The 6,717-nt window shown below is 59.7% G+C and overlaps 1 long non-coding RNA gene across 1 annotated transcript; it reads right to left on the bottom strand.

The window, feature by feature from the left end:
* Positions 1-1,982: 1,982 nt before the first annotated feature.
* Positions 1,983-4,324, bottom strand: LOC113626863 (uncharacterized). The gene is made up of 2 exons (XR_003435311.1): positions 4,190-4,324; positions 1,983-3,989 (listed from the first exon to the last, which is right to left on the bottom strand). It is a non-coding gene; the product is annotated as an uncharacterized LOC113626863 (long non-coding RNA).
* Between the last annotated feature and the right edge of the window lie 2,393 nt (positions 4,325-6,717).

Below are 6,717 nucleotides of genomic sequence, written 5' to 3'. Positions count from 1 at the left end.
GGGCCGAGCCTCAGACCCCCTGCTCCTAGTGGGGAATGGGCTTCTCCTGTGGCTGATTTAGCAGGAAAACATGGTAGACAGGGAAAACGGGAGTCACGGGTCGGATCGTGTCCCCAGAAAGATACGTCGAAGCCCTAACCCCGGGACCTGTGAACGGGGCCCTGCTTGGGAATAGGGTGCTTGCAGAGGTGACCATCCTCGAGGCCCAGGGACGATGTCCCGAGACCACCGAGGCAGAGGGGGACGCGGCCGTGAGCTGAGGGGCGCCCGGGGCCCACGTAAGCTGGGAGGCAGGAAGGACCCTCCCCAGAGCCTCTGGCAGACTGGCGGCCTCCAGGCCAGGAGGAATACGTTTCTGTTGTTTTCAGCCACGCCGTTGTGATGGTTGGTCATGGACACGCACACGAGGGTCAGACAGGGAAACGTGGCTCCTGTGGGCTCACGGCCCCTCGGCTGCAGGAAAAAAGGCTCGGAGACAAGCCCCTCGTCCAAGGTGCTCTGAAGGGAAGGTCTGTATTTTGCTTTTTCCCTCCGGACTCTGTTGCTCCAGGCTCCTTGCGCGGTGACGAGATCTGCCACAAACAGCAGCGGGTGTGGCTGCGCCCCCAACCCCAGGAGGCAGCGGCGGGAGGCTGATGGCCGGGGCTCCAGGGCGCTGCCGCCTCAACCGCCCAACGGACCATTTCCTCGGTCTCTGCTTAGTGCTCTCAGTTACACTTCTCTTAATAAAGAACATTTGCTGAGGAAAAGGACAGAGCTAAAACAATCCTGGCGCCAGGTTGAATCAAAGTGAAAACAGGTCAGCACTACCTCCACTCCTGGGACTCGACCCCTACGAAGGTGGGAAAGAGGGGTCCCGGGACCAGCGGCGTGGCTCAGGGGCCGGGGCGCAGGCGTGCGTGCGTGTGTGAGCGTGCGCTGCGCTTTGGCGAGAAAGTCCACGGACTCATTCTCAGGCCGTCCCCAGAGCCGCTTGCAGGTCCTGTGCGCCCGTGTCTGTGGACGCTGTTTCTGTGGAGGTGCTGGGATTGTGAGGGATCCTTTCTAAACATGAACAGGAAGTTCTCCAGCTAAAGCTTCTTGGTTCCAAACCTCACTTGCTGCCCAGAGCTCGGGCTGCTCCCAAGGCAGCCTGGGTGCCCCCTGAGGGTGGAGGCCCCAGGCCCTAAGCCCCATGGGGCCCTGCCTGACCCGGGCCTGACTCCTTCAGCCGAGCCCCTCCCAGATCTCAGACAGCACGGTAGCTCCCTGGTCTTATTCACACTAAAGTGTGAGTGACTGATGGCCTTTTAATAGTCCACACACATCTGCATTTTTCGAATAGAAAGCTATTTACCCAAATAGATCTTTAACTGGCTGCCTTCCTGGGGGCTTAAGTGCAAACTTCAGGAAGCAAGCCCTGGGGGAGGGACGGGGTCTCCCCCATCAGCCCTCGAGGTACCCCAGCTCCGACTCTCTCATGCTCCCCCGTACATTTGGGCGAAGGCGGCAGGAACCAGAGGGGTTCCTGAAGGCTGTCGCAGCCAGGAATTCAGAACCGGACACATCCAGGAAGACGCTCATCCTTCCAGACGCCCCTCCTGGGTCTCCCTCCCAGGAGCACCCCACCTGAAAGCACGTCCCACAGGTGCGGGGTCCATCCTGTGCACTCCGCTGCTGTTGGGCGGCTGCCCCACTGGAGCACCCCTGACCCCCACTTTGTGTCCCATCCCGCCAGCACCTCTCCATCCCCCGGTCGGAGCAGAACCGGCCCCTCTAGGGGTTTTCTGCCAGTTTCTAGGTTTTCTCCCTGGTCTCAGCGTCCCGGGCGCCCTGCTCTAGTCCACACTCCTGCGGCAGCAATACGGAGACCGTCCATCTATTTTCTCCCCGCAAGTGTGTATCGAGCGCCTACCGTGCCGGCAGCAGCCTCGGTACATACCGCAGGCCCGGCGTCTGGCCTGGTCCCTCCCCCAACGAGCCTGGCGGCCCATGGCTAAGTCGGAAGCAAAATCACTTTAATGACTTTAGGCAGAAAGAGATTGAAAACAGAATCACCAAGGATGCCCCAGGGATGCCCAGCTGGGCAAGGTGCAGCCAGGACCCTCAGCCAGAGCTGTGCCCACCTTACGACCCCACAACCAGACGCCAGCAGCCCCACCAGACCTGGGAAGACTGCCCCACGCTGCTGCCCCGAGGCCGTTCTCGAAGTCTCCAGAGACCAGGCTCACATGTGGCCCAGCTGTGCACACACAGATGAGGGCACCCAGGGAAGAGGCCGGGGTCCCAGGCTGAGTTTCTGCTTCATTCTCACCCCGCTTCAGACACTGTGCTCTCCAGCCATGGAGGGTCTTATTATTTCTAGAAGAAGCCTGATGCTTAATCACTGGTACTTTCACATGTCATGCTGGGGAATGCTTCTCCCGCTGCAAACTCCTCAACATCCTTCAAAGCCCCACCCTGCATGACTGGGCCTCACCACCCCTGGAGTGAGCCCGCAGGCCAACATTCCGTGGACAGAAGGGGAGCGTGTGGCCAGGAGTGTGGACCAATGCGCTCAGCACCAGGCCTCCCCGCGGTCCCGTAGGGATGCTGGAGTTGACCAGACTTGGGATGTGGAAAGGGGAGGGGCAGGCGGGGGCTTGTCCAGGCCGCGTGCACGGGTGCTCGCCCCTCCGCTGCAGGCTGGTCTGGGAGTCCTCGGTTGTCACTTTCCCTGGACGTTCCGGGCCCCGCCCTCTCCCACTCTCTGTCTGGCCGCCTCTCAGCTCACGGGAGAACCTGCCCTTGGCAATCCTTTGGGCGGGCAGGCTGCCCAGTAGGCTGTCTGGGGGAGTCCCCTCCTGCCCGGCCTTGGGGGCTGGGCCCCTCGGTGACGAGACCCCCTCCCCGGCCACAGGGGCGTCCAGGGAAGCTGGATTCCAGGCCTGACGATGCACCAGGACGCAGTGGTGCGGTCGCGGCCGCTGAGAGCGCCCGCCAGCTGGCGGTGCTGCTGGCGCCCACATCCCCCCAGCCAGCCTCCAGTTCACCAAATACCTGGGCTTACAGTGCCTGCCTTTCTCCCTCCTGGCAGCGGCCGGGGCCCAGGGGCGGCTTTGTTTGGGCGCTGTCTCTCCGAGCTGTGTGAACACAGCTGTGGAAGCAGGCTGAATCGCAGGCTTGGAGTTTTCCCCCTCTTCTCGTTTCAGTTTATGTGACTCAATGGCTTGCAGCTGCTTCAAAGGGATGTCACCCCCCCACCTGCCGCCCCATCACTTTATTCACCGTCCGCAGTGGGGGAGAGGCCCGGCCCGCACAGCTGGAGCGAATTAAAACCCACCTATTCAGGCCTGGCATCTGTGAGCCACGCATACCCACCGCACACACAGACTTACACAGCTCGGCAAAAATGGCCTTTTCATGGCAAGGCAGGACGGAAACCACAGCCGCATGTAAAAGGCCTCCCAGTCTAGGTCCGGGATCCTCAGATCCAACCTGCGAACAAGAAGCGCTGTGTTCCCGCGACCTCGCTCCCTCGAGAGCCCCGGTGCCCACATTCGACAGACGTGCCGCTGCGTGTTTCTCCCCGTCTGCGAAGGGCGCGCCCCAGTTTGTCACATTCTTACGCTTTTCCATTCCCGTTCATTTGAGCCCTTTTACCCAAATTGTTCCACGCGAAGGGCGCTTTCCCCCGGAGCCTCCCCAAAGGGCTCCTGGCAGACGTTGCCCCCTGGACGGCGTCGGGAAGAACAGAGCCGCAGCAGGGCAGCTAGCTTCTCCGGGAGTCAGGATGCTCTCAGCACGTCCACACCCGCGGAAGAGGCCAGGAGTGAACTGCCGCGGGGGCAGCTCAAGCAAACCATTTTGATTCGATGTGACGGAAGGCCCGGCGCAAGTTTGCTAGGATTTGCTCTCTGGGATCTGAGAAGGATGTTCCTTTTTTGTTGTTTTTTTTAAGCTTTTTGCATTATCATTATCTCTCAGCCAGCACTGAGGTGCCTGGAACGCATAAAAGAGTATTTTCCAAACTGAAAATATGAAATAGAAGCACCGATAAAAACAACAAAAGCAGATCCCAGACTTACGACCATGTCTTCACCGCCCTCTCCCTCCCTCTCTTCCTCCCCTTCTCTCTCTCTCCCTCTCCCTCTCTCTCTCATATTTCTTTCTGCCAGTTAACTTGGGACACCTGAAAACAAGTGACGTCAGAGACAAGGGATGGGCTCACCCTGCGTGCCGGGCGCCTCGGTGCCCTCCTGCTGCAGCCCCCGTGCAGCCTCGGGCGGCCGGGCCGGGCGGGGCTCCACCCTCGCCTTTTGAACAGCTGTCTGGCAGCTCTGAGTGAAGGTCGATCTGGGGGTGAACTGCAGAATGCAGGGCGAGTGGTTAAGAAGCGGGGTCTCCACCGTCTTTGCACTTTTGCCTGCGGTTTCCCAGCTGCTCCCAAGGGCTGCCCGGTCGCGGCCGGCTCTAGCCTGTGCCCTTTGGATTCCTCCAGAAGGTTTCCTTCCAGAAGGATTCCTCCAGAAGGTGCTCCCTTCTCGGCCTCTGGGCCCCGTCCCCACAGGCCCTGCCCTCCGCGGGTCAGCAGCGTCCCCGCGGCCACCTCGCCGCCCGCCGGGCACAGGCCTGTGCAGGGCCAGCCTCGCCGCCGGTGCGTGGACCCGGGCCCGAGAACAGGAGGCCTGAGTCACACCCTCCGGAGCTCGCACCCAGGCCTCTGGGCCCCGTGGCCGCGTCCGGGCCGGGAGTCCTCCGGGGCCCACATGGCATTTGGCCACCCCTCGCTCTTCCCTCGTCGGCGGGGACTGTTTGTTTTGGGGGCCAAATGCAGACAGAGGGGTGAGGAACTCCCCACAGTGGCCGTTTGCGCCATTTAAAAAGACTTCTTGACCTAACAGACGTCAAGAACTTCACTTCACAGTGTTCTGCACAAGCGGTCTGTAGGGTAGAGCCCTTCCCTGTGAGAAATCAGGACAGAGCTATGCTGTCGGCCGTACCGCGCCTCCCAGGTAAACACGGAGTGGCTTTTGCTTGAACATTTTAAGTGAAAGCCATTAGGTCTGCAATTTAGTTTAATTGTTTGCCCTATTTTCGAAATCCTAACCATTCAGGGCTTAAAGCTTTCAGTTTCCTGTCCACCCAGGAATCCGGCAGCTCAGCCCGGGTGGCTGGAGAGCTCTGCTGCCCGGAGAGCGAAGGCAGAGGCTCCTTCTCGAGGCAGGCCGCTGGGCAGAGCGTTATAGGGCGGGGACCCCGTCACCCGGGCCCCTCCCGAGGGCAGCCGTCCCCCGGCACCAGCCCGGTCTTCGGGGAGCTCCGGCCTCAAGGTCAGCAGGGAGTGGGCTCGGCGGAAGGGCCCGCTGTGTGGAGCCTGTGCCCTGCAGGGCGGGGGGCTCCCACCTGGCCCTCCCACACAGGGAGGCCTGGGCGCTGGTGCTGGGGCGCTCGCGCGCACCCCTGCGCGACGTTCATTTCTCTCCTTGGTGCGCAGCGAGGCCCCCTGGCTTCGGCCCCTCTCTGTTGTTGATCACCGCACGGGTTACTTTTACTAAAGTTAACAAATTCCTTTAAATGTAGGCGTATTCTTATATTTGCAGGGCAACAAGGGAACAGCATCACACCCCGCCTCTCGCCCCCCAAAGGCCCCCATTCCATTTCTTTCCACTTGCTTTTCATTTCTACCTCCAATTTTTGAAAAACGTGTTTCACTGCCAATTTAGGATTTTTCAGACTTAGGTGTCATCCGCTGACGTCCTACTATGGAAGGTGAAGGTTCGGGGCGTTGAACCCTCACCTCTGAGGCCTCACACACGCCCTCCCTGCCTCCTCGCACTTGGAGTAGGTGACTCACCCCGGGGGTGGCTTTCTTACGTCCACATGGATGCCACGGGGAACACCCGGACGGGCAGCACGGCCGCCACCTCCCTGGCATCGCCACCCTCCTCTTCTAGACGAGACAAGACACGTGCTACGACTTTTTAAAAACTTACTTTTAAACTGAACATGTTTACATAATATGAATAAATACACTTGGAGTCTGAAGCAAATCTCGGACATCATGTCGTTTCATCCATAAATACTTCAGCTTGTGCCTCTTACAGGTGAGGGCTTGTTCCTAACGTCACCCCAACACCACTTTCATACCCAGCTAAGGTAAGAGTCACCCTCAATATCCCACTTCCTCCAATTTCCTCGAGACGCCTTTTGTAGCAAACTGTCGAGGGGCCTGTGGGTAAATAGCCAAGGTTCCTTCGCAGCAGGTCTGCCCTTGAGTGGGCGGGAAGGGCGGTGGGCTTGGCAGCAGGGGTTAGACCACAGAGGAGGGCCACGTGCCTAGGACAGTGAAACCGCAGGAGACAGGCCTGTGTCCCTGGCGCTAATCTTCCTGGACAGCAAGACACACCAGACTTTGTACCGGTTCCAGGTTTTCCCTGGGGGTACCCACCTGTACCCTCTGCTCTCACACGTGAATCTGGCCACTGGAAAACTGTCACCCAGGACACCCTCTCCCGTGGTCCTCGGAGTCCTCAGCCTCCCACCTGTGCTGGCGCCGTGGTTCCTGGCCCCAGGCTTCCTGTTCCATGATTTACGCTCTCAGGTTGCTGGCGCACATCCTCTAGGAGCCTCCATACCTGTCTGAAAATATCTCTTCTTTCACGCTTGATCGATAAAGCAGTTCCTAAAATGGTAGGAAATTATCTTCCCGAACGAACAGTAAAGCATTTCTCACCGTCTCCTGGGTTCCGTGTTGCT

Source organism: Aethalodelphis obliquidens, unplaced genomic scaffold (genome assembly GCF_003676395.1).
Source record: "Aethalodelphis obliquidens isolate GAN/ISIS:26980383/991018 unplaced genomic scaffold, ASM367639v1 scaffold19, whole genome shotgun sequence".
Lineage (NCBI taxonomy): Eukaryota > Metazoa > Chordata > Mammalia > Artiodactyla > Delphinidae > Aethalodelphis > Aethalodelphis obliquidens.
This window is presented reverse-complemented; position numbering and strand designations above follow the sequence as displayed.